Genomic DNA, 12,645 nt, shown 5'->3' on the forward strand with positions numbered 1-12,645 from the left:
TAGTACCCCTGTAATCCACAACCCCAGCGAGTCAAGCACCAACGCAACACTTACGCACTTATTGCCTTAAACCCTAACTCATCTATTTACCTCATACATATTTACATAAACAATTAACATTTATAGCATGGCATCACATAACACATGCATACTCTAGATGCTTGCATACTGCCTAAAATGGAAAGCGGTAAACAGATGATCATACATACAGTCAAGTATTTACTCTCAATACTTACTGCACCATGAGTCGAGCTTATCTCTGACGACGAATGTACATGTTCGGCCGGTCTACAGGAAGTTTAAAAACCTTGGCGCTCTGATACCAAATTGTAACGCCCTAAATAATTAGGCATGCTACCCAAAAAGCTTATGAAACCCTAATCCACTAATCGGGATTACTAATTAAAATAGTGCAGAATTTAAACTTTTATATTAAACAGACTGAAAATAAACTTGTAATATATTTAAACTTTTCAAAATAGTTGGGATCCCAAAAATATTTACAAACTTATTACAAGTTCTTTCTTATTAGCCGACCTAAGTGGCAAAACAGAATACAAAAGTCAACACTGTTAGACCCATAACCCCCTTGGTCTGAAGTGGCATGAACATGTACATTCTTCGCCCTGCTCCTGAAACTCATGGTTGATCAGCCACTGACTTACCCTTTCCTGCACAGTAGAGCACCCGTGAGCCAAGCCCAGCAAGACAGTATAAATCATAATAAATATAATATGCTCATTCACATATGTCTGTATAGCACAGACCTGATCATTATTTCATCATGCCCATTTATGTCTACGTGGCGTAGACCTATGTGTTGCGCTCACACATCTAATTAAATCTACATGACGTAGACCCACGTGTTACTCTCACACGTCTAAATACATTAAGGCCTTAGAAGTGGTTCATCTCGGTTATGGGTACCGAGTCCAACCTGATTATGCCTTGAGCGCATAACCCCTAAATCTCATTTCAATTAACATGGCATGGCATTTATACACATATATCACTAGGGTAATAACCCTAGGCTATTAGACCGTTCCTATAAGGGTAATAACCCTAATCCCGGTTACTAAACATTCATGCATATCATTCTCAATATAAGCGCCACTGCGCATACTCTACGTGCTAATCACTGTCTTACCTGTTGTCCCACAATAGTAGAGATTCCAAATCCCCTGGTGCTCCTGACCAGGTGCCGGTAATCCTAGTCACACACAATCTGGAATTTTCACAAATAGGGTTAACCCCTGATTTCACATTCATAAAATAAATTCATGGCATTTCAAATATAATCACATAGAGCTCGAAAAGAGATTTCCAACGGTATAAAGAACGTCCCAAACGGAGTCCCGAGTCAAAAGTTATGGCCAAAACAAAATCGGGAAAAAGATGGCTCTCTGTTGGGTTTCTGGCCGCGGCGACCATAGATCTGGCCGCGGCCACTGGGTTTGAAGGTCTAAACATGCCCACTTTACCGTATAATCGAACCTTAACCAAACCATACCCAAAATTAATTTCTTACAGATAAAAATCCTCACAACAGAGAGTTAAAACAACAACAACTCTCAAAATCCAAACTACATAATCATTTCTAAATCATGCTTAAGATTAACAAAACCTAAGCTCAAACTCAAGAACTGCAAAACCAAGCTCTTCAAATCAATTCCAGCAATAAACACTAGATTAACACCTGAAATTCCAACCTAGAATCACCATATAATCTCAGCCCAATTTCAATAACAAGCATATAACAAATCAAACTCAAAATCAATCCAAGATAGCACCAATTTACCTAACATGCAACCCATTATCAAATTCATCAAGAACATGCTTCCCAAACATAGAAATTCAGCAACTAAACAAGATTAAAAATTATAAAAAGCTACCTTGATTCACAATAAAGCAAGAGCAAAGGTCTCTTCTCCAAACTCAAGCCAAAAGAAAGCTTTTCCCTCAACAATTAAGCCTCAATTTGACAAATCAAGTTGATAACATCAAAAGGGTAAGAGAGGGTGAGAGGGTTCGGTGAGAGCTACACACAAGCAGAATTTTCCTTTGATTTTTCTTCAGAAATAAATTTTAGTTCAAGTAAATCACTTATGGTCAAATGACCATTTTGCCCTTAGGGCTATAAAACAAGCATAAACATTTTCAAGGGCATAAATGCCATTTCACACTCAAATATTACCAAATGAATTTAAGATTAACACATGTCAAATAAAATGCCAAATAATCAATTCAATTTACATTTTGGGCCCGAACCAGGTTCGGCCTGAAATTCCCGGGTGTGACTATACCGCGCCAACCTGTCAGAACACACCTAAAAAGACAACATAGGCATACTATATAATAATATAGTTCTATTAAGCACTTTATTAAATTAATCTCAACAATTTACCCTTCTCGGGTCATAATTACCAAAATGCCCCTGGCTCACCAACGGGGCTTTAACATGTTAAATTTCATATAATTTCACATATATTGAATTATATAATAATATAATTCCTCAATTAACTCATAATTATCTAATTAGGGTTTTGCTAATCCTTTTCTTAATGCCGGGTATTACATCTGGACTTAATAGAATTTATACATTAAATATAATTATGAAATAAATTATGTGAGCCATGCAACATAAAATGTTATTTCTGATCTTTATTAATTAGTTTATCTGATTATATTGAAATGGGTTTTATTTAGGGCACAAAACCCAACAAACTCCCACTTGCACTAATATAAAACAAAAAGTGCATTTCAAATAATCTCAACACCTTGATATACAAATCAAGTGCAGTATATAGTGTACTCTCCGTAATAGGATCTAACAGGTTGTATTAATACAACCTTTCTCCACCATTACATTTCCTTGATCACAAAATCTTTGATATTGTGAAATTCCTCTCTATATGTCTACTCCTCTATGGATACTGGATTCTTTAGTTTTGGCAACTACTTTTGCGTTAGTCAGGAAGTAACACTAGTAGTTAATAAATGTTGGAACAAAAGGCCAAAAATGTATAGAACTTTCCTTAGACTGAATAAGTACCTTTACTGCAACTTTAACATTCAGTCTCTCTCTAGTAGACTTAGAGACTTCAGATAGGTTTTTACACTTCTCCAAAATCACTACTCCACCCCCAGAGTAATCACCATCTCATCAGCAAACTTTCTAGCACTAAGGCAAGTCTAGAAATCTGATTTGGTCTAGTCTAAGAGTATTAAACATACACTTATCAACTAACATATAGTTCCTCTTCTTCATCTTAAGATTTACTTGATTGTCTTCCAATGTTCCTTTCCGGGATTAATCTGGTACCTACTCATTACTCCCACTCAACAGCAGGTGTCTAGTCTAAGGTATACTAAAGCATATCTGAGACCTCTCACTATTGATTCAAAGGAATTCATTCATTGGCCTTATCTTTTGTGGAATAGTTGAGACTTTTCCTTAGATAAATAAAATCTATGTCTAGAAGTCGAGAAGCTTCTATAGATTGCCATTAGAAAAGAAAATGCTTCAGCATCTTACTAAAGTAAGTTGCTTGCACTAGAGTAAGTAAATTACCAGGTATACCATAAGCCATATGTTTAGATAAATTCAAACCCATAATACTATGAACAGAAAGTTTTGTCAAGTCTATTGAATAGACCTAGTAACAAAAATTTCCTTTCATGTCCTTGAAGTAGAAAACTTTTGGTTGTTCCATATGAATGGTTTTAACCATAGTTCTCTTGGCTTTACTTCTTAGTTTCTTATTCTGACAATCCATTACTTGTTTAAACTAACAATGGATTTTAATCACCCGTGTCTTCCAAGTCATAACAGGGTGAGTTCCTTGAAACTCTCCCACTATGACAAAGTACCATGAATTATGTCTAAGAATATTAAATGGTATTGACCTCTTCGGTTGTGTAAAGACAACAAAAGCAGTGGGATCATCATATACAGAATAAGATGATAGTGTTAGAAATATTTTACCAGGATCTAGATTTACTACAATGTATGTTTCATTAACATCCTAATATGAATTCTAAAACAATGAAATATACACATATAAAGTTTAGGAAACCTTACATTGGGTGCAGCAGAATATAATGACTCATTCCTTTCAGATCTCTAGCCCTTGATTCCTTTCTGTAGCAGAGCATCACCAAGATCTGAACCTGGATCTCTTTCTCTCCTTCCTTTGATGCTAAATCTCCTTCTTGTTGGTTGGATTCTTCACAATCTTCCACACTATGATTGAGATACCACTTGATGTGGGTGGGCCCTCACTCATTCACTCAAGGGTCCAAATTGAAGAGGAAAGAAGAGGGAAGGTGGCGGCTAGAAAGTTTTCTCTGAAGGAATGAGATGCATCATCTTTTTCCTAAAGCCATCACTACCTATTTATAGGTAACCATCTAGGTTTAGGTTAGAATTATTTGATATTAAAATAATGAAAAAATAAATGATAAAAGCCTATAAGAGTGGCCGACAATATTAGTGGATAATGGGCCTCACTTTTGCAATTTTGCTGTTTTATCATTTCTGCATCTCATTTTCTCAAAAACGCCAATTTTCCAATTCAACCATTTAAATGCCAATTCTAATTATTTACTAACTAAAAATTAATTATTAAAAAATATTTTCATTTAATATATTTATTAATTTAGACATGTAAAGTCTCTTAATTAATAAATAATCCTAGAATCTATTTTCTTTACAATTTCGCCATTGCTTAGTGAAAATTCATAAACTAGACATAGTCTAACTTTAGAATTATAATTGATTAATTAAAATCAATTAACTGAGTCTTACAAGTAGTACGGTCTCAACTAGTATGGGGACCATGGGCCTATATTTCCGAGCTTCCAATAAGTCGAACCGAATTTACCAAGTAAATTCCCTAACTTATTAATTCCTTATTGAATCAACACTTAGAACTTGGAATTGCACTCTCAATCATATAGAACGCTCTATATGTTCCACGATATAGATACACTATAAATTATCCATTGTTATAATCCTAATTTGATCAATGACCCTCTAATAGATGATCTACATTGAATAGGCACTAAATTACTGTTACCCCTTCAATGTATTTTATCCTTAAAACACTTAGCTCCGTATAAATGATATTTCAGCAAAGTGAAATGAGATCTCCACCATTTATCTCTGTTTAGCCAAGCTCGAAGGATATCATCGTTTCACTTCTAAATTCCTATAGAAGTTATAGACTCCATATTTATGTTAGCGCTCCCACTCAATTATACTATCATGTTCCCAAAATGTATGTATCACCCTGATTGTCAAAAGTAGGCTTAACTAACAAATCAAAGAACATGTATAATACTCTTGAGATCGAACCTAACCATATCAGGATTAAGATCATTTGATCTAGGATCAACGGGTGATATTGAATTGAATAGATATTACGATAAATTTTAACCAATCTAATCAAAGTTCAGTATCGGTCCCTTCCGATGTGTACGCCATACATCCGATACTGGTAAACTTTACCAATGCCCTGCAAAGGACATAACACTTATCCAAGGTGTAAGAATACCTATCGCTAATTATATCATGCCAGTCTAAATCTAGTGAACTGACAAATCAGGGAATAAACTTTCGAACATATAATTAAGATTATATTCCACTGTGCTAACAACACTATAATCATTAACAAATTCACATGTTCTGGACTTAAATAGAATTCATACATTATATGTATATAATCATGAAATAAATCATGTGAACCATGCAACATAAAATGTTATTTCTGATCTTTATTAGTAAGTAAATTTGATTATATTGAAATGAGTTTTATTTAGGGCACAAAACCCAACAAACTCCCACTTGCACTAATATAAAAAAAAATGTGCATTTCAAATAATCTCAACACCTTTATATACAAATCAAGTGTAGGAGTAGTAGTATACTCCTCGTAATAGGATCTGACATGTTGTATTAACCACAACCTTTTCTCCACCATTACTCTTCCTTAATCACAAAATCCTTGATATTGTGAAATTCCTCTCTATATGTCTACTCTCTTGGGATATTGGATTCTATACTTTGGCAACTACTTTTTGGTTAATTAGGAAGTAACACTAGTAGTTAAGAAATGTTGGAACGATGCTAAAAATGTATAGAACTTTCCTTAGACTGAATAAGTACCTTTCCTGTAATTTTAACATTCAGTCTTTCTCTGGTAGACTTAGAGACTTCAGATAGGTTTTTACACTTCTCCAAAATCACTACTCCACCTCCAGAGTAATCACCATCTTATCAGCAGACTTTCTAGCACAAAGGCAAGTCTAGAAATCTGATGTGGTGTAGTCTAAGAGTATTAAATACACCCTTATCGACTAACATATAGTTCCTCTTCTTAATCTTAAGATTTACTTGATTGTCTTCCAATGTTCCTTTCCTGGATTAATCTGATACCTACTCATTACTCCCACTCAACAGCAGGTGTCTGGTCTAAGGCATACTAAAGCATATCTGAGACCTCTCACTGTTGATTTAAGGAATTCTTTCATGGCTTTATCTTTTCTGGAATAGTTGAGACTTTTCCTTAGATAAATAAATCTTTGTCTAGAAGTCAACAAGATTCTATAGATTGCCATTAAAAAAGAAAATGATTCAGCATCTTACTAAGGTAAGTTGCTTGCATTAGAGTAAGTAATTAACCAGGTATACCATAAGCCATAGGTTTAGTTAAACTCAAACCTATAATACTAGGAACATGAAATTTTGTTAAGTCTATTGAATAGACCTACAAACGAAAATTTCCTTTCTTGTTCTTGTAATAGAAAACTTTAGGTTACTCCATGTGAATGGATTAAATCATAGTTCTCTTGGCTTTTCTTCTTAGTTTCTTATTTTGACAATCCATTACTTGTTTAAACTCACAATGGATTTGTAAAGACCGCTTAGTTTAATTTGGAAATTAACAGTTAATCATGATTAATTATGAAAATTTTTTATAGCTATTTAAATAATTTATTATACTATTATTATTGAATTCAGAGATGCATTTTTATGTCATGTAGTAGTTTGCATAATTTTGCATTCCGGTGCCCGGTATTTTGGAACTCGGTGTTTGGCTCAGTAGAAATCACAACTTAGTATGTTAGTAGTTTGGGACAGTTTATTAGACATTGGGAATGTCGGGAATGGCCAGGAATTTAGAATTCCCCAAAAATACCCCTTTAGTGTGATTTATGTGGTTTTAATGTGGAGGGGCAAAATGGTCTTTTGCCCCAATGATATTTTGTCTTTTAGTGATTTTATTAATTGAAAATAAATGTTTATTTTAGTTATTATTTGGCTGAATGAATTGATATATGTTAAGAGCTTTTATTTCATTTTAACAAAAAAATTACAAGTTTAAAAAAATAGAAAATTGGAAAGCTTTTCTCTCAACCTTTCTCTCTCTTTTTCGGCTCTCTTGGAGCATCAAGAACCAGCCACTTTCTTTGGTGATTCAAGCCTTATTTTGCAAACTCTAGTGATCTCTTGTTGTGGTATGTGTTCCCTAACTTTCTTCCTTTGTTTTCTTGGAAAAAAATGATGAAAATAGTTGATGCATGCATGAATTTTTGGTTGTTGTTGGTGCTGTGTTTTGTTGATAATTTCAGAGATGTAAGCATGTTAAATTAAGGTTATTTGAGTTTTTTTTGAAGCATGATTCTTAGGTTGAGCAAGCTATCACTACTACAAAATTCACTATTCACGTCTGTTTTTAAGTGACACTTAAAGAATTTACGTCGGTTTTATAAACCGACGTATATACCGTAGTCGCAAATAGTTTTTATTAGCGTCATTTTCAAAACGACGCAAAAAAGAATTTTCGACATTTATAAACCGACGCTAAATAATTACTTTTCTATTTTATTTTAAGCGTCGGTTAAAAAATGACGCTAAATGTTTCATGGCATTTTAAAACTGTCACAAAAAACTTATACCGTCGGTTTAAAAATGTCATATCTATTACGAAAATATTTTTTTTTTTTACCTATTGTGTCACTTATAAAATGAAGCACAAATATAAGTAAGGGAAAATTGCAAATTGTTCATGCAATTTTCCCCACCTGCAATATCAAATTTTAGAATAACTCTATATAATAGTAAATACATAATACAAAAAAAATTAAAATAACATTTTCAAAACTTATATAAAATTCGCAATCGATTTTAAAACTTAAATTCCATGTATATCGTAAACTAAATATAAACTAATAATATATGCAAAAGATAACAATAATCATAAAACTTGTTACTCATGTATTATAACAAAAGTGTAGTAACCTTAAGTACTTAATCTATAATAGGCTTCACAAATTCGGCCCACTCATCCCGTACGGCATTGATCTCCTCATTACTATAAGGAGCATCTAACTTGAACTGTAAAACAAAAGATAAAAAAACATTAATCATCATATTAAAAATATATATAATTAAAATACAAACTAAATAAAGAAGAGTAGTTATTCATGTTTACATGATTTTTCAAAAAACTTGCAGGATTAACAAACGTCATGAAACTCTGGATAATCTTCATAACATAATAACCACATTGTACTCCAATCTCTATACATTTCGAAACTTCTAACAAAACAGCAAAACAACAATTTAATTAACCTAATTAATACAATAAAATAATTCTATTTCAACTTAACCTAACTAATTCAATAAAATACACTACAACAAAAAACCCTTTCCTTAACACAAAATTAAACTTTTTTCAAAAAGTATTATGATAAGCTAATAAAATGGGCATGTTCCTAAGAGTGTATTACAATCTATGAAATATTTGGTAAATTTTATAATTACTATTTAGTCACTAAGAGTTGATAACTATATTTCTCTACTCTGTTATTTGTGTTAGAAGTAATTACAAAACAAAGTTAACTGTTAATCAAGTCCACGTATATTACTTGTTAAAAGCTTCTCTTAATGAAACTATTTTCCACTGCTCTGCAATCATTGAGTTTTGGTTGTAATAAAAGCTTGTAGATATGATTACTACATGATCTAATTATTAGTATTATTATTATTCAATACTCAATGATCAATTATTCTTTTGACATTAAATAATTGTGGCAAAAAGTGGGTTGGCGATACGATTATTTCAAGACTGGCTGGATCAGAAGAGTGGGAAGATATGTTCTTCGGAAAAGAGTTTGGCAAAGCATGTATGTAACGTGATATTCAATATTTCTAATGTTTCTTTTTCAATTGTAAAAATGAATATGGATTATCATTGATTAATTTTATTTTAGTTAATCTCATAAAACGCTTTACTCTAATACTCCTCTCTATCAATAAACAATATTCATATATATATTTATATATATATATATATATATATGTATGTAACAGATTTTGGTCCCAGTGTCAGTCCCAATAGTGGAAACATTTGCAGAAAGGTTTGTTTAGTCATTGGTTTTTTTTTTTTTTTTTGGATTATTTGATCTCAATTAAGGACCCAAATTTTGTAATGAAATCAAAGAGAAAAAAGAAATTTTATGAGAATATAACAAACATCAAGAGAGAATTCATTTGACAGCATAATGAATTTTAGGAAGGCATTCTAGAATGTATTGTGGGCTTTTCTATTTATGTTTTGTTGTTTTAAATTATGTGTATTGTTTCATAGATTGTGGTTGCATTGTAATTGGATATGTACCTCCAACTATTTGTTATGGTAAATTTTCATAACACTATTTTGGTCTTATGAAAAGTGTTTTTTCAGTAAAAATTTCGACAGCATAACATCTATAATTCGGACGTTCCCGAAAATTTTAAACATGCAATTAATCTATTAAAACATCCACAATAATACAAACAAACAAAACTATAATTAACAGTACAAATATTACCACCCATCCGACCATAGTCATGCAATTCCAGAACTTACTTCACTATGGATGAATATCTAGAATATTCAAACTCTTCTAGGATTTATAAAATAAAGTTTGAATAGCTTACCAATTCCAAGCTAGCGTTCAAGCAATTTCTGCGAAAGATACTACCACAATTGAAAAGCTGCATTGTGAATAAAAGTAGTGATGTGAAAAATTATATATTTGGTCAAAGAGCCAAAAATGCAAAAACAAAAGTACGTACGTACAATATATATATCATAATAGACAAGAATGTTACTCGGATAGAAAATGACAATACAGAAACAAAGAATCATTTTCTCATTAAAAGTAGCCACAAAAGGCTTCAAGGTATCCAAAACCCTTACAATATATATATTACTACGTACTCACGGAAAAGGATGGCAAACAGTGTCTAGTGTAGTGGTATAGTGATTTTAAACAAAAAGGTCAAGGCATCAATTACCAAATTCTACTGATTTGTGTACTAAAATTCATTAATTTAAAATTTCTTAATCGATTTCCGAAAAAAAATGGCAATGTACAATAACTATGTAATTACAAAAGAGAAAGAGTAGCGCATTAGAAGGAAAAATAAATAGGATGAAAATTAGTGTGCTACTTGATACCAATTTTTATGCTCAATTGTCTCCCTGATACAATGAAGCTATAGATCTTATAATCCACCATGCAAATGGAGTTACCCCTTTATTGGGTGTAATTTGATGAACTTGTAGGTAAGCCACTCCTGCACAAAAAGACAGCTATAGAAATCACCAAGTTGTTTTTTCTTTTTCTCTTTTTGCTGAACGAAATACGAAGTTAATTCGAGACAAACAAATGATGCTGATGCACATCCTTACATTGGTTTATACAAAGCTATTTGTAACTGGAGAAAATTATGCAACATAGAACACAATTGTTCGTTTCACTTCAATATGAATCAATCTACTTGTTTTCCAATTTCAGCTCACATGAAGATGAAGTATAAACATATTGGAGTCACAGTAGAAACAGAATAAATAGGTTCCATTAAGGTTTTGAATCAAGCACTTAGCTTAGAATGATTCAAAAACACTTTCACTATTACAAAGCAAACACCACTACTTAGTTGTCTTTAACCATGTAAAACACCAAACCTTTTGATAAGAGAATCACCCAGTTTGAGCAAAAAAAAAACACAGCCCATGAAAGGGTTCAAGAGTTGTTCCTTTTTACTTTCCTAACCAAAATTTTAATCTTTTTAGCTTTGGAATCTAAAGAAGGAGAATTAACTTTACTATCTTGTTACTTATTTTTTCCCCAACTCCCCAACCCCTATAGAAAAGGAAAAAGAGAACCTTTTTCAATTTTGGTATTTCTGTAAGTGCGGTGGAAAAGCAAAAAACCCAATACAATTTCACATCAAAACTAGAAGAAATATCAAGCAACACGTAACCATGAAAGAAAGTATGGGTTTTTCTTCCACACACTTACACACTCACATATATATATATACACACTTCTTTTTCCTTTTTGTTTTTCCTAATCTATCTCTTTCCAGATCCAGCATAAAAAAGCTAACTCCAACTATTTCCATTTATGCTTCCAGAAAATTTATTGCCACAAAACAAAAGCTTTTTGTTTTTTCATTTTTGTACAAACGAGCATATCATCAAACACATGCAAGACATACTTAAATCCAAACACCCAATCTTTGAATTATGAAAAAACTAAACTTAAAAAGTTGAAAGAAAGATTTGAGCTTTCATTCTGAGTAAACAGTGAAACAATTTCTTTACTCCCATGATGATCAACTTCACTAGAAAACAAGCTAAAACCAACTTCAGAATAGTCAAACTAAAGAAAATTAAGCAAACCCAGAAGCAAAATTTGAAGATAAAACTGAATTAACAAGTACAAATAATTGATACCATTGAAACATTAGACTTCTCTGTTCTGCAAAATTCATCATATTGCTGAAGTTCTTGAGAGAAATTAAAGTTGATTCTATGAGCAACAAATCATATGTTACTTAAACTTAAATGATTTTGGATTTAAAAGGAAAGCATCCCATTATAGTTTGATATATATAGACATAATTATTAATAACCTATCTGATAATTGATGTATGAACGGAATACGTCCCCAATAGGACAAAAAATCCTACCCTAACTGATATAAGTTAAAACTAGGCATGGTAGATGGATCAAAAAGGGTTGGCCACTTCCTCCCCACAAAATGAAAAAAAAAAAAAAAAAAAAAAGAAAAAAAGAACCCAAGTATCAATAACAGTGAATGGTGATCGCACTACTAGTACTATGCAATTGTCTCGTACTCTCTATCTCCATTTTATCCTCTTCAATCTCTCTCACACACATTACACAATGTCCTGTTTGGTTTATACTCCTGGGTTGTCATAATAATGAGTTCAACCAACTACAACAACATCTAGAATCAACTAAACTAATGACTATGTCTATTTCAATATCCTATTTGGGGAACTCCAGGGTTGTCAAAATTATGATAGCAATCACAACTTTAATATCTACTGCCACTGCAAGGGTCAAAACCCCAATAACTTCCTCCCGTACGTGTATAAACATTAGACTGGGAGAGAGATTAGTTGAGAGAACGCAAGAGAGAAAGAGAGGGAAATAGAGAAACTTACGGAGGTGGCCGGCTGGTTCGAAATCGCAACCTTCAGAGCTGATGAGGACGGGCGAGAGTTGTTATAACACAGAGACACTGAGAGAGAGAGAGAGAGAGAGAGAGAGAGAGAGAGAA

At 32.5% G+C, this 12,645-nt stretch overlaps 1 long non-coding RNA gene across 1 annotated transcript; it reads right to left on the reverse strand.

The window, feature by feature from the left end:
• Positions 1–8,054: 8,054 nt before the first annotated feature.
• Positions 8,055–12,117, reverse strand: LOC133034954 (uncharacterized). Its single transcript, XR_009686264.1, has 4 exons — positions 11,793–12,117; positions 10,509–10,627; positions 9,986–10,042; positions 8,055–8,398 (listed from the first exon to the last, which is right to left on the reverse strand). It is a non-coding gene; the product is annotated as an uncharacterized LOC133034954 (long non-coding RNA).
• Positions 12,118–12,645: the final 528 nt, after the last annotated feature.

The sequence above is a fragment of the Cannabis sativa genome, chromosome 2 (genome assembly GCF_029168945.1).
Source record: "Cannabis sativa cultivar Pink pepper isolate KNU-18-1 chromosome 2, ASM2916894v1, whole genome shotgun sequence".
Lineage (NCBI taxonomy): Eukaryota > Viridiplantae > Streptophyta > Magnoliopsida > Rosales > Cannabaceae > Cannabis > Cannabis sativa.